At 40.1% G+C, this 25,976-nt stretch overlaps 1 long non-coding RNA gene across 13 annotated transcripts in view; it reads left to right on the top strand.

Moving 5' to 3' along the window:
• The window catches only part of LOC102080533 (uncharacterized), a 130,999-nt gene that overhangs the window by 48,003 nt on the left and 57,020 nt on the right, over positions 1–25,976 (top strand). The window contains exons 1-2 of one of the 13 annotated variants that reach the window (XR_003215336.1): positions 12,921–13,258; positions 19,387–19,644. The exons of 3 other annotated variants lie outside the window; for them this stretch is intronic. This is a non-coding gene — a long non-coding RNA (uncharacterized LOC102080533). 9 more of the 13 variants (XR_003215345.1, XR_003215338.1, XR_003215337.1 and 6 more) reach the window with 9 other exon arrangements.

Genomic DNA, 25,976 nt, shown 5'->3' with positions numbered 1-25,976 from the left:
CGCTATTATCAGTGTGTACACATCTTCATTTCAGTTTTAGGATCTTTCACATTGCTACACTTTCCAGGTCACATGTTTGCAGTTCTTGTATCAGAGATTTACTGAAAGTTGAACATGATGAGGTTGTTGTTTATTAACTTTCCATTAAGGTATTTCAGAAGCTAGTTTGCAGCTTGAAGACACTACTTGACTCTACTTCACCATTTAGCAACTTTGCATTCGTAATGTAAGAAAAAAGCAATATCAGTGCATATCAGAAATATGTCTACATACGTTAGCCTAGCTCTAAATTTACACTACTTGAATGAGTAATTTTTCACTAGAATAGGAAAGAGAAACAACAAAGAAATAATAGGAAAGAGCCAACTGATAGTGATTATCAGATATAAAAATTAACCGACCTCTATAGTTTCCCTCACTCATATGGGGCTTTCTAAGTCTGGTTAACCATCATGGGTCCAAACCCTCTTTTCCTAACCACAGTCTAAAAAACCCAACCAAACCAAGAAAAAAATAAACCACAATATCTCTATAGCACAATCTTAGCAACTAACCAGTGAACTTATTCAACGTATTTAGAAACTGCACAGGCAGATATTTTACTCCATAGCTGGTGGATTTATATTGGATTTATAAATTAGCTGCAATTTAGCATATTTGATTTATAAAGGATTCGAATAGTATATCATGTATTTATAGCTGTATATAATATAACAGCTTGTTTGCCTCTAGCGAGCCATATAATCCTAATTAATTAAAGAGTAACCCTTGCAGTAAACTTCACCGTCAACTTGCATAATCTTTCCTACAAAGTAAACAGCATAGTCTTGGCCAAGCAGTATATTTCACTATAAAAACGCTGATGCACTACAGAGTCATTTTCAGATAAATTATCTCTCCAAAATGTCAGTAAAAACTGTTGATTTGTGTACCTTCCCAAATATCATAATCATCTTTTTTGCAAAACAGCTTGGCAGCTGATTATTTCTGCAACTTTTCTGTTCATCTAACTTTTCCCTTGAACTGAGGCAGGGGGTAATACAGGTAACTGTTTGTTGAGTGATGACAAAAATTTATATTCATATTATCCACATAAAGTTCAAAATCTAATACTATACTTTCAATATTATCAAGTGTATAATCTTTTATCCAAGGTTTTTATGTGAGTGAAATCAAGACTAAGGCTACATAGGCTGTTAAGCTCATTCAAATTTAGAAAAAGGACTCTAAGATCCAATGATTATTATTCTTATGCTATAGTTCTGGTTAGCTTAAACCATAAAACATGATGCTTATTCAGCATCTTGGTTGAATGATGGTATCGTTTTGACTTGTGTTTGTCTTGTACGTCCTACTTCGCTATCTTATTACCTCCGTAGTGTCGTAAACACTTTCTCTCTTGACATTTGTCGTCCCCTGTTTGTGCTTTCCAACCACATCACTCTAGCCAACCACCGTGTGCGGTACCCAATGCATCACAGCTATGCTGGCTCTTATTTTAGACCCCCAAAGGAAGTTCTTTCAAGGTTTAAGTCTCCAGCGATGGAGATGGAAACCCACATTTTGGCCATGACCATCAGCCTCTCATAGATAGTCTCCATTTGTGGTTTGCCCTTTCTAGATCTATAAACACCTACAGACAATGAAAGATCAGACCTTGAAAAAGATGATGTGTGGGAGGCCCATTGCAGGCAGCAAAGGTTGACAAATATAGCAACTTGGCTTTTTTATATGCCAAAACATGGCTGTGCAAAGTCACTAGTAAAAACGGGATTAACAGAACTAAAATATACAAGTACACGTTCAAATCTCAAAACATATCCAAGCCATAACCTTAGCATAACCTTTTTGAAGTCAGTTGCAGTATTTTTGCTACATGGTCAGACTTTAGATGTCACATTGGCCCAAGTAGGTGAATTTGTGGTCAAAAACATTTTCCTCTTAGCATTTTAACCGAGAAAAATGGGGCTGATTTTAATCAGGAAGCCACTAACAAACAGTGAACAAAAAAGTCAGTGGCAATGGAGAGCTGGCAGTGGCCCAAAATGTTGAACTAGACCAACAGAAACCACAGTATCAACCAAACAAAACAAACAAAAACCAGTACAATCCAGCAATAGTCAGAACAAACAAATGTAACATGTACGGGGAAATAAGCAAGCAGACATGTAATTTTGTAGCATGATGTCGTTTACCTCAACAAGCACTCCCCTTATCCCCCACAGCTAAAACCCGTCATATATTTAGATGAATATGTACAGCTGTTATTGTACCTATGTGTACAGAGGATTCTCTATATTTATAGTGGCTTTTTCCATTGAGTTCAGTTGATCAGGTTTTTCAGGTTACACCTGTCAAGTAATTGCAGTGCTATCTAAATAAAAAAAAAAACAAATTATAAACCGTCTTATATTTGAATGCCTGATATAAGTACTGCGATTGAGGATAGTAAATAATTCCAGTACAGTGAGTCTAATCCAGTTAAAAACGTGCAGTTTACATGTAGACAGTATTGACACTGCCAATTATGTGTTTAGATGATTATTCATCTCTCTTTTCAATAATCTTCTTCATGCTAAAATATAGAAATTTCACTTACGAGGTGAAAGGAGTAAGAGTCTAAAGCTATGCTAGCAGTCGTTGTAATTATAATGGAACAGTTGAGGAAGTCATGTTAGTTAAGCTGATTTTATGGTCGAGCAGAGGGAGCACGTTCACTGTCCGCTCCAGCTTAGCGACTAGCCGTCTGCCTGCAGTGAGTTCTGTTGTCAGATGGTGGCAGTGTACAAAGCATGTTTGATTTGTACATGTTGTTGTTGGTCCGTGAGTCAGAAGGAGACTGAAGTTATAACATAAAAAGAGCTGTGAAACCAAGTGGTTTTTTTTTTAATCTTTGGAGATTTTTTGTAGTTCCTCTATTCCCAGTAAACTCCGCTATCACTCCCTTTTCTATTGCACCCTACTTGTCAACCAATCACCATTTGGCAGTTACTAAAGTCATCTGCTTCCAGCAGTGCGCAGTCAGCATCTTGAATGACTGCAGAGAGTGTGTCGCTAGGTTAAATTGTTGGCAAAGACGGTGCCTCATCAAAAGCTTGCTTGTGATTGGTCGCTAGTAGATGGTCGCTAGTTGCTACAGTTGCTTGTCTGCATGGGAGATGACGACCTGTCTTCAGACACTAACCATTTACTTTCTAAGCTGTAGTGAAAAAAAATCTGCCGCAATATGGAAACATAGCATGTTCACCTTTAGAGTAAAGTCTACTAGTCAGCATCTTTCAGCATGATGGGCGACCATCAACTAGCTAGCTACCAAGACATTCAGAAGAGATTTTAAAGCAAATCCTGAACTCGTCCTTGGTACTGCACTGCTTTGAACTAAATGCTACATGCATTTTGACAGTGACCATACTAATGTGCTGATATTTAGCTTATATATTGCCTTTTTCAACTTCATGTTAGCATTTTAGTTTGCAACCATTTGCTAATTAGCACTATAGCCAAACTAGAACAGTTTCCTGTAGAGTAAATTATTGGAATAATTTTCTTTTCTTTTGCCCTAATTTATCCACTATTTGATAATGTAGTCTTGGAGATGTCATGTTGACACTTAATACAGTGTGGAAATGAATGATAGACAGATTTAAGTCCATGAAGTGATGAGTTAGACACAGACATGCACAAACCATCAAATTTTTGTATTCTGAAATGTTTATGTTCTGGTAAATGTGCTCATTTACAGAATGGGGCTTAGTTAGAAAATTTCATCGATATGTGACATCAAGCTTGTGCCTCGGTGATATATCTTTGAATATTATGCAGGGATACAGTTATGCAACTGTACTGTTCTCTTTCTTTCCTGAAGGGGTCTAATATATTAAAAGGGAACTTTTCTATGGAGATGATTTTATTTGATTTAGGTTTCTCCCATTTGAGAGTACTTACCTAAAACTGGTGTAGGGTTGAACTCAGAAAGGTGTCAGAAGAGGTGAAGGGTCAGGGTAGAGGTGGATCAGGACAGGAGTTCTTGGGTAAAATAACATAATAAATGACCATGGTCTTGCTGGCACAAATAGGAGAATGGTTGTTGGTTAGCTGAGGTGTGTGGGAGGAAAATGAAGGTGGGGTGGAAAAGGGGGTGGTGGTTAGGGGAGGTTGCAGGAGGGTCAGGAGGAGCTTATGGAAATGCAGATTGCTTCTTTTTAATTCTATTGCCAGGCCGAGCTTTGATGTGGAAAAAAAAAAGAAAAAAAACTTTTCATACAGACTAACTTTCACTGTGCCTCCTTCCCACCCACCGTCCTCCCGCCTTTACTCCCCCATTGCTTTGCTCTTCAACTGACAAAACAGACCCTCCGGCACACTGAGCTGTCTCCTCCAAACTTGTCCAGCTCTTTTGGCGCTTTCCTTTTTTTTTTTTCTTTCACTCTTTTGCTTCTCAACCTCAAACCTCAGGTGCATTTTAGACTTGATGACTTATCATAAGTATGATAAGTCATTGATGACTTATCATAAGTCATCAGTGTAAATATTTTCAGTTTTAATATTAATCTGAAGATGGTACAAAGGTAAAGGAGTGGATGTGTGACTCAGCTTTCAAAGTATCATTACCAAGTTTCTATGACTATTGTATCTGCTTTTTTGTTTTATTTTAACCAATCAATCACTTTTAGTTATTTGGACATTTAGGTATTCTTATGGAAACACCAGATCAGATCTCTAATGCTTTGTTTTACAAGGTAAAAACACTTTGAGTTCAATACTGTCAGGGCACTACAGGCCACCAAAGTCTCTTCTGAGCTTGTGCAAAAAATCATACATCAGCAGTTTGTAGATTTTTGGCACAACTATACTGGGTCTGATGGAGCAGAACCCAGAGGCTTGTCTTTTTTAATTTCACACACTCTTCTTTCTGTTCAAGACACGAAGCAGACCACCTCCTTCCATCAGAATGTTGCCCATCCAGATTCAGTTCTGCCCCGGTGCATCTGCCAATCATGCTGAATTTCTTGTGGTAGCCCAGACCATAACCACTAACGTTAGTTGTTTCAACTTTGGCCCCAGTAATTTTGTGGCACACCAGTCTTTTTTTTTTTCTTTTTTCTTTTTGATGGAAATGGATGCAACTGGTTCTAGATTAGGCACTGGCACCATATTGTTGGAAAAAGGCTATACATGACCCCAAATCATGCCTGACTGCTGACAGTTAGCGTGACGATTTGCATATATTTTACCATTAGTGCTAAATCTAGTCTTTGCCCTGAGCAGCTTTGTGATGCATGCTACAGAGGCTTTTAATGGAAGTTTTTATGGAACTTTTACCTTGCAAATAGTACTCATCAACAGACATGTAAAGATCCTTTGATGTATAAAATCATTGGGGTTAAATAGTACAGATGAGAGAAGCTTAAAGAAACATGCATTTTCTGATATAGCTGTATTTGTGTCAATGCAGTCAAAACAAATGATAAATGTGTCCAGTCACATGAACATACATATAAAACTAGTTATGTGCATCACATATACACAATCACAAGCTCCTCATGTGGCTCTTCACACACTCCAGATGTGTTGATAGGATGCTTAATCCCTGCTGAATATAAAACCTGCATTGTTTTTGATGGACAATATACTGTAACACCCCCTTCACCCTCCTTCCCAATTTGAAACCCTTTCCCTCCTCACCCAGATCACCCTTTTAAACCTTCCATTCACTAAAGACCTGCATTTCTGATTAGGCAGAAGAAAAGAACACACACACACGGGCACACCCACCCACACACACACACACACAGAATGATGGAGCTAAGGTTTTTAGGTGGTCTGGAAAATGCAGAGTGGGCATATTGAAATACAGATAAAAGAAAAAAGGAGAGGAAAGACTGAGCCTTACAGAAACGGTTGGCTAATTAAATCTTTATACCGTCTTTCTGAAGAAAAGCTAATCTGGTGGTGGGTGGGAAGCTGGCCATTTCTGCTTTTAAAAGAGTTTTCAAAAAGTTTTTCTGTTCTTGTTTCATGCATTCTCTTTCTCAGCCCACCCCTGGTTTTCTTTACTTTGAGTGAAATATTTTTTTTTTCCTCAGCGTTTGATGGAAGATTGAGATTGAGTTGGACAATGCAGAGCCTCATTACTGGAACGAGGTCTGAGCAAAGATGTCGAGAGAGAAAGGGGAGGGAAGAAAAAAAAGTAAATCACTCAGCAAGGAGGAGGATTTGAAGCAGGGAGAAATGCGAGGCTGCAGAGCAGGAGTTTTAGCTTACATCTGAATGTATGAATACAGTGGGTGGTGGGGTGAGGGGTGGAATAACAAAAAGGAGAGGAAGTGTGCTGTAAAAGAAGCAGTTAGTGGCCAGTCTCATGGAAGGAGGATACACCAAGATTTTACTTTTGTCTCCGTCCCAACTCGATAGAGAAGCAGAGAGTGATGAGAAGGAGGAGGAAAGCCAATGATCTGAGATCAGATGTTTCCCTCCTGATAACAAGCAGCTGTGATGATCACTTCCAGGCAGGGACTGTTTTTTTGGGTTGTTTTTTTTGCAGCAGCAAGGCCATAGGTTGACGTCCACATGCCCTGACCTCAACCTTCAGATCCTCCAGATTTTCCCCTCTCTTGTTTCACCTTCAGCAGGAAAATCTGACTCGGCAAGCCAAGTCAGGAGACTGTGAGGCCCAAATGTCATTTGCTAAATTGGATAATGAAGGCAGAAATATGTTTTGGCACTCTGGCTGTAAACAATGCTGGGATATTTTTAGTGTGAAAGCAGAAACTGTTGTTTTTCAATATGTTTGTATGTATGTACTCATGTATCTATCTATCCTATCTGTCTATTTATGCCTGTCTGTCTGTCTTTGCCTACTAAAAGTTGAAGATTGCAATGAAGTGGTGAAGGTGGTGAAGCATTAAGCAGCTAAACAGCCACATACACCGAATAACCACAACATTAAAACCCCTGAATGCTGATGGTATTAACACAAATCCACTCTTCATAACCACCGCTCTGCAAAAAGTGCTCAAGAACCGTTGACCTGGCTTTGAAACTCCCCAGATCCAGGACACCTCCAGATGTCCCGTGTCTGTGCCCTGACAGGTCAGACGGGGTGTAATGGTTGTAATGTTGCGGCTGATGTGTTTATTATACCAGCATTCGCCATTAAGTGAATGTTAATGTTTCCTGCAGGATGTCTGATGAGGTAACATGTTAGCCGTATCAGCTTTATACAGCACAGCGTTGTATCCGTATTGCGGTGGCTGTAATGGACCAAGAAACACAGCATTTTCTGCCAGCAAGTGCACAAACATTAACACTGCAAATGTTTAAGAATAACTGGCTGATGAACGAGGAAGGAAATGTATTCAAGAAGTCCGTTAAACTTCGATAATACACTGTGTTTATGGATGTTTATAGTTTTAAGCCTCTTTAAGTTTGATTTAAAACGATTTGCTGTTCTGTTTGGACTTAACTGGATGAAACTGAGCTCATTAAAAGACTCAAATAACCAAAATTAAGAAGGGAAACAAGAACAGGTAGAGTGTAAGGGAATGCAAGGAAAGGAAAGAGTTAAGTCCATTTCCTGAGTATAAATTAAAAGCGTCTTGTAATCACATTGCAGGAATGCAGTCGGTGTACACTGTTAAACACTCCCTAAGCCCTGGCTCCACTTCACTCTCTCAGCACTACGCACAAAAGAGCCTTTGTTCTCTGTGCTCTTGAAAAGCAATGCTCAGTCACTCCCTCCTCCTCTACCCACCCCCCAACCCCTTCTCTGCGCACTCGTGCTGGTTCTGTCATTCCCTCTTCACACTCCTTTCCTTTTGCTATCTGTTTCTTTCATTCACAGACTTGTTTTTGGCCTTCTATCTTTCCAGCTACCCTCTAGCCTCCTCTTTTCAGCCGACTCAATATCTGCGCTCGTGTATAGCAAAGGAGCAAAAGAGAGGCGGCATATATGAGCGTAATCCTCGTACAAATGCACAACTCAAATAATAATAATAATCATCACAGCCCTGGGCGATTCGGAGCCTTAGCAGGAGCAAATCCACAATGCCCCCGATCTTACCAAAAAATATGATTTTTCAAAGTGCACTTCCCTCAAGATTTGCTCTGGCCCCACAGACAGCTTTTTCTGGTTAACCACACATTTACGGTAAGAAACTGAAATGTACTGTGGAAATCGGGTGGAGGATGGATGGGCACGGTCTCTTTCTCTTTCTCTTTTCAAAGCCCCTAGAATCTGGCTGAAAACATTTAGAAACCAGATATATGCCTAACACACACTGCCATCCAATTACAGCATGCACAAACACATACACTTGGCAGAATGGGAGATCTTGGGCGTGGAAACTGTTATTTTGTTTAGCAACCAGGTCATATGTGACAAGCTTAAACAATCTCCTTGTTGAAACACGTTTCCTTGGCAGAAACCCTCACAAGCTCCTCCCTTAAACCTCACGGCCTTCTCCTGTTGATTGATTTTTCTATTATGTCAAAATAAAGGAAGCGTACACAGGCATGTTTCGGCACTGAAACACCTTTGTCATGGACTGAGTTATCTCTTCTTTAAAACAGCAACGCCCTCACTAGCTTTAACTGTCTCGGGGCTATAAACTGTAACACTGATGACAGAATTACTCAGGCCTACTTTTTGAATTAATTGGCTACATGAAAGAAAAAGAGAGCTAATTTTCTGGGAACGGTCTTTTACCTACTTTACAGTTATACTAGAGAAATTAGCTTATCGGTTGTGTTCACTAAACACTCTCTTACAGGAGGTGTCTGATTGCAGCTTAACAACTTCAGATTTGTTAAACATGTTAAACATGCCCGCTTGGAATTATATATATAATGAAGATTTTCAACATTTTTTCTTTTTTAGTTTAGATTTGCTCTAACATAGTAAAATCTACAATCGTTAGCATTTGTGGCTAACTAGCTTTTGACCTGTACTAGTAAGCTAACCCACTGTTGCCAGCCAGGGCACTTCACATTTTATTACACTGTGACAATGTTATGTTAAAAAATAAAGAAAGATAAAAAAAAAAAAGTCCCACTTAGAGCCATCACATCCACTTTGTAGTTGTTCTATTAGCTGTGTCAAGCTAGTAATGTTAGCCTTGATGCTATGTTCCACAGCACAATAATACCACAGTTAATTCATTAGTGTTTATCAGCTCAAATCTCCTCATTAAACAGTTTTATTAGTTTGTAATAATGTTAATTTCTTTAATTATATACCTATGTTTGTGTATGTGACAGCTCACGTGTCTTGTCAGTTGTAGACTGTGATTTACCTTTCGGTCCTAAGCGAATTCACTGCCTTAAGTCATGAGTCTCAAGGCCTAGAGACCTGTCAGCAACTATTTGGCAAACACCAGCTCTGACGTAAAAAGAATCTATATTTCACAACTGGTCCCTGTGAGTCACTAGCATGCAATTGCTCGCAAAGAGGTACTGAAAACCTCCTGGTGATTGCTTCGGTTGCTAGAAGATTAGTAGTCACAGCAGATTGCTGTAGTTACTATAGTTCATATTAAAGATGCTAATTTGTCTGCAAACACCCGCAAACTCCTCGCTAAGTGGTGGTGAAACTTCAAAGTAAAAGTTGTGCCTTTTGAAATGTGTTGGTCACTGTGGTAAGGCCCAAGTTTTACTTTGAAAGCAGATGTTTTCAGGTTGCATCACACTTTTCACAGATTCACTATAGCTTTAAGAGTAAATGAATGCTGTCTTCAGACAAGTCATCGTCTTTCACGCAAACCACGGGTGACCACGGCAACCAGCTAGTAACCAACCTAATCACATGGAGGTTTTTCGTGCAGCATCCCGCTTGTCCTCTCGCCAACCAGTTGAGGGGTTACTGGGGGTTGCGGGAATACTAATTTTTCCCCAGAGACCAGACTGTGGCCGGAGGTCCCTGAGGAGTCTCTGGGCCCATGTGACTGAGGTCTGTTATTGATGGACCAACCTTGGTGCTGAAAAGTAGAACAAGACTGATGTCAAGAAAAAAAAAACATCTGTTAGAGTCGATCTAGTTTTGTTTTGATGCTTCTCTTATCTCTTTATATAGCATGTGAAATTTGTTAGGACAGCATAACTCTAAGAGAATGACACTAAAAGCATTGTTCACACATCTGAAGTGTGAGCGTTGGCAACCCTGCTTCAGTTTCTCACGTGTGGCCATCATTTTCTTTCTGTTAAGGGTTTGAAGTCTTAAAACGAAACACTGACACATTTTTGATTAAGTTATAGATCAAAAATTAATTTGCCACCAACAGCTGACATTCCTGCTAAATAAAAGAAAATACAGTCTAAATACTTTTTAAATTACTCTGTGTGGAAAATCTTCACCAGTATTTGTAGTATTTTTAAATAATCTATCTAAAACATGATAAATTGGGTGTTATGAAGCCAGTAATGACCCAATAAATGCAGTCTGTATATACCAACAATCTCTTTCACTTGTCTGCTAGCGCTTTTCTGAATTCTGAATCTTTCATGTCCTAATTGTAGGAGTGACAGATTAAGCATGAGTTACTTCTTCATGAGCTGTGCAAATAAAGAGTATGACACAATTTTGGCAACAAAAGAAGATACCTGTATTTGCTGATTGTGGTCAGAGAAATTTCTATGAAGGGGATAATAATTCAGACACACCCAACTGTATGTGTTGTTTTTATCCTGTTCAAGCACAGTGCACATCATGCTACTCGTGCAACATGTGACTGCATGTAATTAAAAACGTTTTCTTTGAGGTAAACGGGCTTGCGGTAAATGAGGTGATTACTGCACTTGAACTCATTTGAACTACTTGAGGCAGCTGCAGAGTTAGACGACCCTGTTCTCTGACCCTTCTAGAAAAGGCAGTTTTATTGTACTCTTTCACAAATCCTATCCTGCGATCACGTGATCATGTCCTTTCTTGTGAGCTGCAGCTTGTCTGGTCCTGCCTGACTGCAACCCTGCCAAACTGCGAGGACCCGAGGCATGAAGTGCAATCACGTCCATCAACTCTTATCAAACCTGTCATAGGGTGTCTGCTGCAAGGGTGCCTTGCACAATCACCTCCTGACAGAGGAGTAGAAAGGCTAAGCTCTGATTTTATGTCATTATTATTAGGTTGAAATATATGTTTACAGCTTTTATTCTTATTAATCTTCACCACAGACATATTAGGAGCCACACTCTCTCATTTCCACTCACAGCTTACAACTGTTTACCAGTTTAAAATGTATTACTTACATATAATACAATATAAATATAACTCTTTATACACAAATATACTTTTCCATCATGTTTGTCAGAAGAAGAAGCCTGTAAAACTGCTTCTCCATGGTTACTGTAAACATTTGTGACTAAAAAAGAAACACTAAATCAAAAATATAGTTGAAAAAAGTCATTTGGGGCATGTTATAACTGTGTTTAAAAGCATAGACTTCATTGTCCAATGGTTTGATTCATAAGAGGAAAATCTGTTTGTTATTTAGCTAGATTTGATTTCATTCAAAGTGTTTGTAATACTGTTTTATCTTGGTTTTGTGATATGGTTTAATGCTCCAGCTTAGTCAGGAAATGGAATTTGTGGTTTTGAAGTTGTTTTGTTTACCGGTGTTTCCAAGGTCAAGGTTCATCTTTCACTCTCAGGTGTCAAACCAGTGTGACAGAATTATTTCTAAAGTGGTTGGAAAGTGGAAATTTCAGCAGCTAATGTTCCACAACACTAGGGGAACCTCCTGTGAAAGACAACGATCAGGTGCCAGTCGAGGGTTTCAGGATCTAACAAATGCACCTAGTGGCAAATTTGTAATTTTATTAGTAGATGTTATGCTTTGTCATGCAGGTTAGTCATACTCATACTAAGAAAGTTGTGAGCAATTCTTCTAATCGCTCTCCTGATAAGGTAAGTAAAACAAGAAAACACGCCCTGGTGGTTGACCTAATTTCTTAAGAAACCCTGATAAAAATCATCTTTTTGTGTGCTGTAATTTACTGCACCCCTATATAATTAAAGCAAAATCAACCAACACAGAAGAAATATGGCTAATAGTCTTAGTATTTAACAGAATAATTATCAAATAATTTGGAGGAGACAACATTGGCTCCCTGTTAAATTCGGATATTATATTATTTATACATCTCTCTGCCCCATCTGCCCTATTGGGGATAATAGTAAATGTGTTAATTGAGCTAGAAAGCTTGTTACCCCTTAACTAGCTAGTTAGTATGTAAGCTTTATTTATTTTATGTTTTTTTTAATGGAAAAAAGTGCCAAAGGGAGAGATAAGAAAAAAAGAGATTGTTAAAGCCTCAGGCCCAGAAACTTCCAGTTGCTAGAGAGAAACATGCATTCTGTGACCAGTTCAGGAGGGTTCTTTGAGGTTGTGAAAGTCACTATTGTGAAACTGGTCACAGAGAGGTATATGGTGCTGCTTGGACACCTTCCTTATGATTGCTTTGTACATTGGTCACACCAGTTGCTGCGGCAACCAGTAGTTGGAATGGAACGTGCTGACTTCTTTGCAAATATTCGCAAAATATTTGCCAACAGTAGTGAAACTGAAAAGTGCAACACACACTGGAAACGAAGCTGTTCACCTTGAAAGTAAAAGTTTTGCCTCTGTGCTCGAGCCATCATGTTTCTAAAGTTGCAGCTTTTACATTAAACTCAAGCGGCCTCCCTTTTCAGGTTGCATTGCACTTCTTCAAGTTTTACTACGACTAGTGTAGTAGTTTGTGAGATTTTCCACATATGTCAGTGTCTTTATTCATCTACAAGTGACTGCGACAAACAGTTGGGAACCAAAGCAGTATCATCTTCGTCACTACTTTCATCGAGTGACCGCCAGTTACCTCCAGAAACAACTCAACAGCCATTCAGGGAATACACATTTTCCTTCTTCACTGGAGGTTTATATATTTACTACATATATACATAGGTTTGCTTTTATTTGCTTTAGGGGTTTCACTCCAAATGCCTTTATTTTTTGTATTTTTTGTAGCTGTATACTGTTTTTGTTTTGAGAAGATGTTATATAAAGATTATTTTACAGTATTACTCACTGAAAAGAAAACAGCAGATCCTAGCAGCATGCAGCGACACGTTTGCCCTTTCTAGCAAATCTGTTTCACTATCTGCAATTACACAATGACACACACACAGAGAGCAGTGCAGAGGCAAGATTCGCTCCATGTCTCCCAGTCCTGATCCCAGATGCGGGGACCTGTAGCAGCCTGTTTGAAACCAAACCAGCTTTATAGGGTAAGAGAAATAGCTCAGGGTGTACAGGCAGGGCCAGACTTATCCCAAACTCAGCCAGACACCTCTGGTGTCTTTAATGGCAACTATACGGATCAGAAGAGTGAGACACTGATATGAAGTGGCGGCAGGTTCAACTCAAAGTCGCTTCCATTTGCACCGTTAGAGACTGGAAAACATGGACGGCTTTATATAATCATATACACATGCAGACGCACACTCCATACGTCTGATGTATGATGTATGATCTTTATGTATCTGTTCAAGTCACTCCAAGTCATCCCATCTGGTCTTAGGACTGTTTGCATCTGCATGTTTACACTAAAAGAAATGATGTCAAGTTGAACTGCATTTGTTTATCTTTTCTGGCGTCATCTCCTGAACTTTACTCCCCCATGCTTTGCTCCCTGTTCCACAGATTGAGTTCATGTTTTTGAGACACGCTGGTTTTATATGAAAGAAGCAGATGAGGAAAACATCTTCAGCCTTTACTTGGGCAGATCATGTTCTCTTACACTAGCTACTTTGGATTTTAAAAATAGCTTAGTTTGAAGGTAAGTGGAAATTAGCATTATAATTATAATATAGAGTTGAGATATGAATCAGTAGTTAACTGTATCAAGTTGCAAAACAAGTAGAAAAAGTTACAAAGTATCAGATTAACTGAGAAACTAAAAAGTTGCAGCTGGTTACAATAAAATAGCTGCTGTTCCCGAACATTTTTCGCTTTGAACCCTTCACGGTTAAGGATGTACTTCCTTTTACATCTTCTTAAAGCTTTTTAGTGACCTAACATAAAAAAGGTTTGTTTATTAACCTTTATGTTTCCTATTTTATTGTCTTGGGTCTTTTGAAATTGATTAAAAATTCAATTTTGTGCCCAAAGTAAGTTTCTTTCAGATAATACAGTGAATTTATTTTAAATTACTTCTATCAGATGTATCACGGTCCACAGAAAAATGCAACATTTACTGTGGCTAATCTCAAATAATCTCTCAACTTCATCAGGTAATACACAGAGTCAGTTGTCCATGCTTTAGAGTCTGACCATGCCTTTCTGTGCTATCATAGCCAAATCTTATTTCTTGCTGTGACAGTCAAAAACATCCTGAAAGAATAAAGGATGACTCTTATTGCCCAATCACTATCGGTGTTCACACTATGAGTCTCTTAGTTGATGATTTATTCAGTTATGGCCACATGTGTTGGGTGTCAAAGGAAGCTAAAAATAAAATAAAATATATTTCCTAAAATATCAATTGCTAAGCAGCAGATGCAATTTGGCCAACACCTACAAAAGTAAACATCAAAACAAAAGTGCATGCATACTTCCTGTAGGCTTTGGAAAGGAAAAAAAAAAACTCATGTAAACAATTTTAATCATTGCCTTGGTCTCTGGGTCCGAAACTATCTCCCAGTGACTGCTTGAATGGAGTTGCTTACTCTGTAAATACAAGGGTACAGCAAATGTGAGGGATACACTATGTGTTTTCATACATAAATACACCCTGCATGCCTGTAACCATGTGTTAAAAGTGACTTATGTGCATTAGGTTGCATGTTGAAATGAGCCCACATGCAGAACAGTAGAACTCAAGATGTGCTCCAGGAAGTACGGGTGAAGGGGGAGACATGAGCACACATATAGAAGGTAATGCTTCTATGTACCCCTGTGGACATCATTGACTCTCAGCATGACCACTGAACCCCCAGGGTAAGGGGTCAAAGGCTATGGGGCAAAGAGGTCATGACTGATCTCCCCTCTCTTCCCCTTGAGGGACAGACATAACATAAAACGTCTCTGTTCATAATGGTGATTCTCTGTACTCATGCTGCTGCACTTTGCTGTAACTTGCTGGCTAGTGGCACAAAGCTGACTGCTTATGGAGAATGTGAGGCTGCGAGATGTGTTTCTAACCATATGTGTGTGTGTGTGTGTGTGTGTGTGTGTGTGAGTCCCTAATGACAGATAATAGCAGTTTTGAGTTTGGCAGTGTGTTTGTGAGTGATTACACCTCTGTGTGTTTGTTTGGGTGTGTATGTGTGTGTGTCTGTGTGTGTGTGTGTGTGTGTGTGTGTGTGTGTGAGGGAGGGAGAGCGATGGAAAGAGAGAAGTTTGTAGTGTGATAAAGTGACTGTCTAATTGCAGAGAGCCTCAGTGTGTGGCATGTGAGATTGTTCTTCCCCTGTGGCCTGAGGTCTCCTGCAGTGAGGGTGTATGCGCATGAGCGCATGTGCACGTATATGTGACTGCACATGTTTTGTGTGTGCCTAACTGCGATGAATTTCAACTGCCTGCTTCAAGTCTTGGCAGGCTGCCTGAGCACCAGGGACCGAGTCAACTATATTTCATGCTCATTCAGAAAAAGGGGGAAAAAAAGAAAAAGAAAGAAAGAAAAAATGCCATACATTTTTACCCTTAAGTGATTCTCTCAGTGCTTTAGTCCATTCCAGCTGTTTTCTGTGTATATGTGTGAATGACTGTGTTTGAGGGAAATGTTGGAGAAAACTGAAAAGGCTCCAGACTAACTGTGCCACAATGGCCCGCATTGTTCTAGTGCTATAATCAGAGCGGACATGGAACTTGGCCTGGAGACCAAGAGGTCTCTGCAGCCCACGACACAGCTGCTGGAACCCAGATTCACACCAAATCCCGGACTGGAGAGTGAACACAGGGGGTGTAGGTGGTGAGAAACATTGGCTTGTGTTTTTATTCTAAGATCTAATCCTTGCCATTGTTGTCTGCGTGTTTGCGTGGGGGTTCAGATATAGTAGTCATATTGCCTTTATTGCAGAGGTTTTTATATGCCTGTCAACTCAATAAAAACAGTGTTTAAGTGCTAGCTGCTTCCGTGTATGGAGATTTCCTTTGAGTTCTTGAAAATTCAAACACTTAAAAACAATGAAAACAGTACTTGAGGAAATACACATATTCGGTCCTTTTAAGCAGCCTCAAAGTTTTTCTGGAAACAAGTAACAAGATGTAATCTAGTGATTAGTGTCCAAGCACAAAGGTAAATTGACACAAAAAATAACTCTGATCAAAATTGTCGTGAAATTGTATCTGTTCATTGAGACAAACTGTAATGGTTCCAGTTTATCAGAATTACAACTTCCACTTTAGGGCGTAAGCTGGACTGGCATTAGTCACTTATGAGTCAGTTCAGAGATTTTTATTGTGAAAAGAGCCTTTAGGTTCAAGATAAGAAGTAGATGAGAAGATTGATACCACTAGAGCTCCAACGTGGTTGGTTTAGCTTTGCATTCTGAGAGGCAGAGGAGCATACCTGGCATAACAGTAGCCAAAGTTCAAAAACCTCCGCTAATGAGTGCTTTGTATCTTTATTTGTTAGTAAAGATGCCATTTTTATAAAGTTTGGGATAAAAAGCTGCTTTATTCAGTGTTATTCTGTGTTTCTATTCCCCTTCATGTGCCATCAGGATAGAGATAGTTTTTCTGGCTATTAATAGGTGAAACAAAACAAGTGCAGTTGCTGGTAAGCAGATTTGTGAAGTTTGGAGAGAGCCAGCTCCTTCAATAGCTGTTTATTGGTGAGGCTGTATTGCCTACCTGCTCTAGCTCGGTTTCCGTTGAACTATTCCACTAATACAAACAAATCTGCATTTTGTGGTCATGCCCTTTGTAATGCTGAACTTCTTTTTCCTGCAGCCATTGTTCTTCACCACAAATGAAAGGTTAAATGCATGCAAATGGCCGAGGTTTATATATACATATGTTCTGAAACAAAAGTGTTTTTTGCAGAACAGAACATGCTTCCATGCTCAGCACCAGCCCCCACATCAAGCTGTCTGCAAACGCTCTAAAATGTCATATGATTAGAGGGCAATGCAGTCCCATTCCCTTCTATTCTCCTCTGCATGTGTTTACATGTTGATGTAAACATCTGCACTTTTCCAACTGTTCATTTGACATTTCTTGAGCATCTGAAACCTTAAAGGACTCAAACAGTTAAATTGTCATGCCTCTGTCACCACAGCTATTGCTGTTGTTGTTATTCACTTCGACTTCCTTTATCACTGCTGTTTCCTGTTTTCCTGTGTTAGATTAAAAAAATGTTAGTGATTAAATTCTGTTTTTCTGCTTGGAGGTGAAATGACCTGGTTCAAAAAGAAAGAAAGTGTCTTCGGGAGATCTCCAATCTGCAACATTTATGCACAAAGAAACAAAAACACCGAACTGATGGTGTTTGCAACTTTCTTGCATGATATTATATACCTGTTTTGAGCAAGCGTGAGCTAACTTTCAGTGTTGTATTTGCTGTTGCTCTGTACATATTACTTAGTACAATGTTTGAGCAAGACTGATGAAAGATTGAGCTTTCATCAACCGCACAGAACAGTGTGAAAAAAACCTGTCACTTTAATGACACCTCAATGCCGCCTCACCCTGTGCTTTTTTTTTAGTTATAATTCAGAAGGGCCTCCCTCGAAACAGCATTTTTAAGTAAGTCTAAAGTATAAGTCAATTTGCCGCAGCAGAGCACCAAAAACAGAACAGTAACTAATAAGCCAGTGGTACAGCACACAGGGAGCTGGTACTCAAAGTTTTATAAGATTAGACCACAAGTTCTCTGAGCAGAGTTGTCTAATAAGAGGCTTATAATTGGCCGGCAGTCTACCAGTGGTCCAACCACCTTAATGATACAGCTTTCTGTCTCTCACTCCTTTCTTTTATGGAGGCTTGGGTGCCATGGTGCAGTGCTGCTTGATGTTTAATGTGAGTTAGTTTCTGGGGCTTGTTTATGTGAGGTGTGAGATTTATTCCTCTGCACACTGTGGTTTGGTTTTCTTGCAAGTTTGCTTTAGCTCTTTTATGTTTTGTGTTGTAACAATAGAGGTGTTTTAGAAATAAAATTCTTTCTCCCCCACCACCAGTGCAGCTGTGAGGAGGGAGAATTGAGTTAAGGCCCCATGCTGGTGAGTCAGTATTTCCACAGAGCTGCTGCTGGCCCTTCTGGATCCGAGTAGACCTGGCCACGAGCCGTTCATCAGCTAGCCAGGTCGAGCTGGTGGATGGACCGTCACGCACTGCGTGCGCTTATTCGCTTTATGCTCTCATATCTCTAGCCCATGATTAGCTGAGTTTAAAATTAGTTTGCTCAAATTTGTGTGTCATTTAACTCAGTGTGTGTGATCTCAACTTACACACACTGAGTTACACAGTTGCACAGAATCTTGTGTCTGCAGAGTGCGAGTCAAAAAGTAAACCTGATTCTAGCCAAAGAACTGCTTACAAACGTAATAACATGTTATATTTATTCCATCAGTAAACAATGGAAAAGATGTGTTTTTTTATAGAGTATTTCTTAGTTGTGAGTCTTTTCATGATGACCTGTCCGGAGTGTACCAGCGCCCCCAGCAATAAGTAGATAAGTGATTAAGAGTATATATGTATGGAGTCTTTTCATGGCATGACCCCACCAAGAAATACTCAGATGCAAAACTCCCTTCCTTGTTATTTTAAAACAGCAGTTTAAACAAAAGAGACCTCATGTGTAATAAATGAACCTTGAAAGTGCTGACAGGCAGATTTTGTTACTTTTGGACAGAGTCACTGTGGCTGTTTCTTGTCCTTTTGTTTATCTAAGCTTCATGTTTTACGGACACGTGAATGTTATGGATCCTCTCAATAAATAAGGTGCAAGAAAGCAAATAAGTGCATTTACCAAAATGAAAATCAGTTCTCATAAGGTATCCCATGTTTGTTTTAATAAGGCTAAACTTTTGCTCCTTCACAGAGGAAATGTTTGGAGATTTTTTTTTTCTTTTTAAGCACTGGAAAACACAAGGAGAGGCCCTGTAATAACTCACCACAAGAGATCTGTGTCACGGTATGCTTGTTTCCACTGAGAAACGTCCAGGGAATAATCATCAGGATTACTAATGCATGTTATATGAAAGAGACCTGAAGAAAGACTTTGTCAATGGCAATCACTGTTTTGTCTCTTGTGTGCCTGATCACTTAAGTTACAGCTGTGACCGTCTTCATTCTTCTCACACTCGTGAGGGGACCGTCTCATGCGGCTTGTCGACAGCGTGTTAAGCTGTAATAGTTGCACCATAACTTCTCAAAAATTGATTTGATTCAGGGCTGTGTTTGTCTTGGCCAGGAACTCTCTCTGTGGTTGTGGTCTCAGAGTGGAAAGCAGAGGGCAAGAGGGGAGGAGGAGAAGAAGTTGGAAACACAGTGGAGAGAAAAGCAGAAGAGGGTGGTATTCGAAGAATTATGTAAGACTTCAAACAGGTCCAGTCTGGCGAGGAGCGTTGATTTGAGAGTTGTGGGCCCCTTGGGTCAGGTGGCCTCTCACATAGCCTCCCATATGGTCTACATTTCCCCTCGTTGCCTCCGCCCTTCATCTAATTGCCAGGTAATGTATCGTTGCTCTGGCCTATCTTCCTCTCTGTCACTGTTATTCTTCCCCTTTATTAATGGAAGGCACAGTGGTGTGGTGGTGACGGCGGTGGAGGTGATAGTGGCTCTTGGCTTGGCGTGACGCCACCGAGGGGCCCAGCACTGACACTTTATACACCAGCAGGTTTACCAAGGTGTTCATTTCAAGAGCATCTCCTCTGCTTTGGCTGCTCCTCCTTTTACTCCCTTCGGCTGTGGAAGGTAAATCAAAGCTGGGGATGATACAGGAGACCTTATTCAATCCAGACAGTTGTCTCACACATATGGAAACACAAACACACACACACACACACACGTATACAAAACTACATGCTTGTTTGCCTCTGTGCACTTGTGTGTGTAGGTGTTCTCGAACATTCATCAATCCACTTCTTACCATGTAATCCCACAGCGCAGATCGCTCTTTGCCTGTTTGACTCATAAGCAGCCAGGCAGTTTATTTTACAGCCTTTCTGCTCAAGTCGCGGCTAAGCATAACAATACACCAGCGGACATGTGTTTGTCATAAACTGGAAGGCTCAAAATTGCATTACAATCGTTTACACTTTGAACAAAGTTCAAAAAGAATCATTGTACACCACATTTAATTATGCGTTATACTTAATGTTCATAATTCACTAGTGATTTTCCACTGCTGCTGGACACTGGAAGCCTAACTACAGCAAAAACAACATGGGCTAATCAACCTAAGTAAGCCTTTTAGTAACAGTAAATGCCAAACCCTGTTTGTTATGCTTCACAGGCCAAGTCTCTTACTTCAGGGACTCCATCTAAGGGGCTGGAACTCAAATATTCTGAGTTAGTGACATGCTACAGGCATGGCAGTAGCAACGCAAGCCCGACTGAATTTATCAGACCTTTGCGAGGGGCATAAATGTCCATAGGACTTTGCTAACATCCTGTGTTGCAGATCAAGCCAACATTACCGTCTGGTGCACATGGAAGAGCTCAATTACATAACTTAAGACTTTCATTAGCCTCTCTGCTCCATTGACTTCTCTGGGAAAGGTCCAGATGTGACTTCATGAAGGGCTCTCTCTATGCAGAGCTCTGTTCCGCTGTGCCCCCCTTCTCAACCCCCGCAGCTGTAAGCACTCAGAAGAAACCAGCGAGAGAGGGGAGGCTGGCTGAGAGCTTTATTAAAAAAATCAGACACCCCATAGACCCCCCAATCATGCTTCAAAAAAAAAAAAAAGAGAGAGAGAAAAGTTCCAGCCCCACCCAAAGCAGGCCTATGGTCCCCTTCTACCCCATAGGTCTTCTAAAGTAGGCCAATAAGTCTTTTAGCATGTGGTCTCCCTGTCAGCCTGAGGTGGCTGACTAGACAGGCTGCTGCTCCAGGCGCAGGGGCAGGAAGTGGGAGCCGGCCAGGAGACACTCTCTGAGAGGCTGCCCAAGTAAACAACCCTCCCCCTTCAGCACACATGCTCATACACATTTCTATGTGTTTATATGCTCATTTGGATGTGTTTATATATGACTAGTATACACACACACACACACACACACACACACACACACACACACACACACACACACATAATACGTCACCTCCAGAAATTCTGACAAACTTTTACTGGGAAACATTATAAATCTGAATGGCACTGTCTCACTGTTAATATCATTATGGTTTATGGATGACTTTAATTTATTTCAGGCTTTGGTTTTGCTTAGACCACAATGCACTTTTAAGACTGAAAACTGGAAATAGCTGAGGGCCTTCTAATCTAATTAATGGCTGTGTTGTTTGATCGCATGTGTGCAAGGCATGAATTTGTACAGCTGAGTGTGCACCACTGTGGAACGTCATTCTAAAATCTTATGCCAAAGTAACAATTTCTACATTAAAGAGGGAGTTTGTTCTACTCATTGCTGGCATTTGATATCCAAATCTCCTGTTGTGTGACTTCGTGTCTGAGTATTATGGCCGTGACGATTTTCCAGAGCAGGGCAGCTGCTTGTGTGACTGTGTTTCTGGGAAGGCAGCGGACACAGGTGGCGAATAGGTTAGGGCTGTGATTTATCGAGAGCTCTTTTGCCACGCATTGTGCTGCGGCCTTCCTTTGGGCCTCAGTCTGCTCTCACACATTATATTGAACTTGTTGCTTGTTTTTCTGTGTCGCTGATAACAATGATGTTTGATTCTCAGAGCGGAAAACCCAGATGAGTTCCTCTCAGAGAACGAATTTATTGTTTCCCCATGTGGAGCTATTGTATAGGTGATTTAGCTTTTTCTTGGGTAGATGTAGACCCCAGGAAAGATGTTGTCTATTGAGGTGAGTCTTAAATCAAAGCTCTAATCCTTAAGAGCACATCAATATTAGGGTTGGGAACTTTTCTAAGTGGTTCTTCTACGCTGACTGCTTTTTTGAGGGTGGCATCTGTAATGTTATCAGCGAGCAGATATTGGTTATATGCAGGAGATGGCAATGTGAAACTAAAGTAAGACAAATAAGCAATATTATTTAAAATATCAGGTGATTGGCAGTTTATTGCAGATTATTCTGAATACTGTAAACCCCCAAGATCTTCAGTACAACTCTAATGTGAAGCTTAGTTTTAACTGTTATTTATATTTGGTATTTAAGGGTTAAAAATCAGAGTCAGATGTTTGTCTTCAGTTATGTGATGACTCATTCCCTGGATTGATTTGGCATGTTTGCTCAACTGAATCTGTGGCTTCAAAAATACAGAGCTCTAGAGGCCTCGGCTTCACTTTTTTTGGAAATGTAAGCAAAGTTTTCAAGGCTCATAAGTAAGGTGTCAGAACACACACCTCTGGACCATTATATTGCTCTGCTTGCCAATACAATCTGCTTGTTAAGTGATGACCTATCAACCTTGTTCCAAGGTCCAAGGTTTAAGGTGTTGTAACACTTTGTCTCTTGTTTTACTTGATAGAAACAAGCCCCTAAAAATCATCGGTGGTTACTCTTGGCCTCTCTGGCTTTTCATTAGCTCTATTCATGTGCAACTCGTCTTTAACCTCAGTGTTTAAAAACTCACAGGCTACACTACAGACCATTACAAACACCAGCTTAGGAGCGTGACTTTTTCATAGCGAGTTGTCCAAACCACACAGCAACATATTAATGACTAACTTGATGTTACAGATAGATCATCTTGTTTTGGTCCTTTTTCAACGTCTTTGTGCTTCTATATGACGATATTTGTCTCAGCTTGTCTAGGACCCTCAACGTGAATGTGCATTGAGGAAAAAATTACCCAAATTTATCCAACTTAACCATTTAATACATCATCTCTTTGCTAATGTGTTTACATTAGCCTAACCGTAGCTCTGTAGCTAGCCACCAGGTAGCATGTTATAAAAGGTAAGCTAGGACAACCTCACTAACCCTACAAGGTGCCATTTCTCTGCTATTTAGCTTTCAATCTTTGTTCACATCCAAATGGATATAAGAGCTGTATGTTTTATTTTTATAGAAAGCTTAAGTCATACGATGGTGTAACATTGGCCGAGCTAACTTCCTACCAATTTCTTATTCCAGTAACCTTGTAAATCCTCTTTTTGATGGATGCCCTTATGATAAGCCTTACTGTAACTTTGGGACAACAGCCACACTGATAATTTTATTGGTACTGATAGACTCTGGATAATTTTTAACTCTCATTGGAGTCTCGGTGTTCAATTTTTGGAAAAATTTAGACCCAGAGGTGACTAATGATGTCAGACTTTACGAGCAGATTTTTTACAAGCAATAAACAATAGTTTTTTTTAAACACTTGACTGAATAAATGTACCTGTATATACAAGTTCAGGAAGATGCTGATATAAAATTGTACAGGTGTGTTAATGTGTAACATGATAAGCACTGTGCAAAGAGTCATAATAACAACAAGTTCTCTGACAAACATAATTTATACAGCAATATTCATTTGGAGATAGACAACATTTGATAACAGCCACTCAATGATGATACCAGCACAAGGTAGTAACAGCAAAACCCTACTGGACCAAGCCAACCAGTGTTGTCTTTATTGTTTGCAAATTAAGCCTTTAAGCTGGCAGGGTATGGTATTTTGCATTTTGAAATTGACCTTATAGTAGTCTCTGTTTAACACTTCCACAAGTCATTTTAGGCCAAGTCACAGAGCAGTCAAGTCTGAAGTTTGAAACTTATTTTTGTGGTTTAGGTCTGACTCAAATTTTAGTTTCACTTCTCAGATCCCAACTCTGAACCCAGACACACTTCACTTCTAGTAATAATAATAAGAATTTGACTCAACTGTCTATCATCTTCTCGTAAAGTTTACAAAGTCTCACACAAAAGTGTTTCCCACTGGGCACAAAATGAGTCTGTCATTGCTGATTTAGTAATGCCCTTATGCCAGCATTACTCAAGGCTTCATGTAAAGTTAGGCTTTAATCCTTTTTTCCTCTCTACCTGTGCGAGTGCTTGTCACAACAGGTTAGCAGGTGAAGCTTGAGGGCGAGCACAGTACAGGAGCGAGCTTGACAGGTTTCACGTCGGCCTTATCTTGATCGAAGACATGCCTTGAGAAATCTGAGCAGCAGTCAAACACTTCCAAACAATCTGGGTTGTTTTTAAAGTAAAATTCCTCCATCACGAGAAGCCTCATGCATGCTCCTGAGGGAGCGCACTGTTAAATGCATGTGTGTGTTTGTCTTAGACTTACATACGAGCGGGAGAATGCATGCACGTTTGTCTCGTATGTGTGTGTACGTGTAAACGAGTGGGTGTGAGATCTGTGGTTTCTCACAGTCAGTTCTTATCTTCGTCCCTCTGAGTCTCAGCCAGCAGATCATTGTGAAATACACACGCACACAGAGACAGAGTTCACTTTTAACTATTCCCTAACGTCCCAAGGCCAGATACTGTATCTAGGGCTTGTTTACAACTCAAACAAAAAAAAACTTATACAGTCATGGTTATATTAGCAGGAGGGTAACTGAAGTCCAGACGTACTCTCTGTGTCACTCTCTCTTCATTCTTTGTCTAGTTTTCAAACACTGTTTAAACCCTTCTGGCCATGAAAAGGCTTCTACTTTATCTCTTTGCTATTTCACAATTTTAAAAACTTTTTTAAAGTCAACATCATGTGAGTGCATTTGAGTGTTAGATTGCAGATAGAGATGATCGTCTATGTGTAGTGCAGACTTGGCCTCGGTGCAAGGACTTCCTGTAAAACTGTCACTGATGTCATCTTTGTCTGCTTTTACCTCTAAAAGGCCAGAGTGACTCACAGTTAGCCAACTCTGAGTCTGTCGTTCTCTAATATACTTCTGTAGGTGTAAGGCTGTAGGAGGAAGTTTATTTCTAGGAGCGTGATATGTACGTGTATGTATGTGGGTGGGTGGGTGTGTGTGTGTGTGTGTGTTTGCGTGTGAGGTCATTTAAATCAGTATTGATCTAGTGAGAAACTGAAAACTGCATTTAAGAAGTGAGAATGAGACTGTTTTCCAGTGTCGCTGTCACCAGAGGAAACAGATGCTGCAAAACAAAACTGAGAATCACGTGTAAGGAAACGTGCTGTTTTTAGCTTTAGCATGGTTCAGTGACTTCGAGCTAACCTCATTCACTGTCTTGTGTCGCACACAGAGGCATAAGTAAAGAGTTGGATATATAGTAACATGTCTTTTCAATATCCAACATGGAGTTTTTACAGACTTTACCTCGAAATAAAACTAAACCAAAGCTCAGCTTTGTGATTAGCTGATGAATATGCTTTATTTTTTTGCACAATTATTTGCTTTTACCTGGAGAGATATTGTGTAATGTGCCTCTTCAGGCGCCTAAAACTCATTCAGAGATGGAAAATCAGACTTTGAGTGAGTTACAGATAGAAAAGGCTTGTTTACAATCTACCTGATGATCAGTGCTGCCCTGAGCCCTGCTGTGACCTTCATAAATGTCATAGAAATATTGTCATACAAATGCTTGTCAAAGCCATTTAAGCAAGAATCCGCATTTTAATAAAGCAGAGCAAGTGTTGTCCTGCTAATGGAGGCCGCGTTTTCCCCATCAGGCCGTGACGCTGGAAGTCATAAGACAGGAAGACTGAAGTGGTTCAATACTCAGGAGAACTGTGTGTGACTCACTCGGCCCAGTGGACCAGAAATCCAAAGCAAAACAGTGTCAGGTTTGCTACAGCCTCTCTTATTGGTCACTCCTCATCTCCTGTTTCCACTGGGCCAGTGTGTCTCGTTAGGAAAAAGTCATCACCTGTCCATTAGCGCAGAGCTCAGCAAGAGTCTAGTGGCTTTGTGTTTGTTTTTCTGTCACAGTAAGGAGTGGAAGGGTGTGT

Source organism: Oreochromis niloticus, linkage group LG19 (genome assembly GCF_001858045.2).
Source record: "Oreochromis niloticus isolate F11D_XX linkage group LG19, O_niloticus_UMD_NMBU, whole genome shotgun sequence".
NCBI lineage: Eukaryota > Metazoa > Chordata > Actinopteri > Cichliformes > Cichlidae > Oreochromis > Oreochromis niloticus.
Note: the sequence above shows the minus strand (reverse complement) of the source record. Positions and strands in the feature narration are given on the sequence as shown.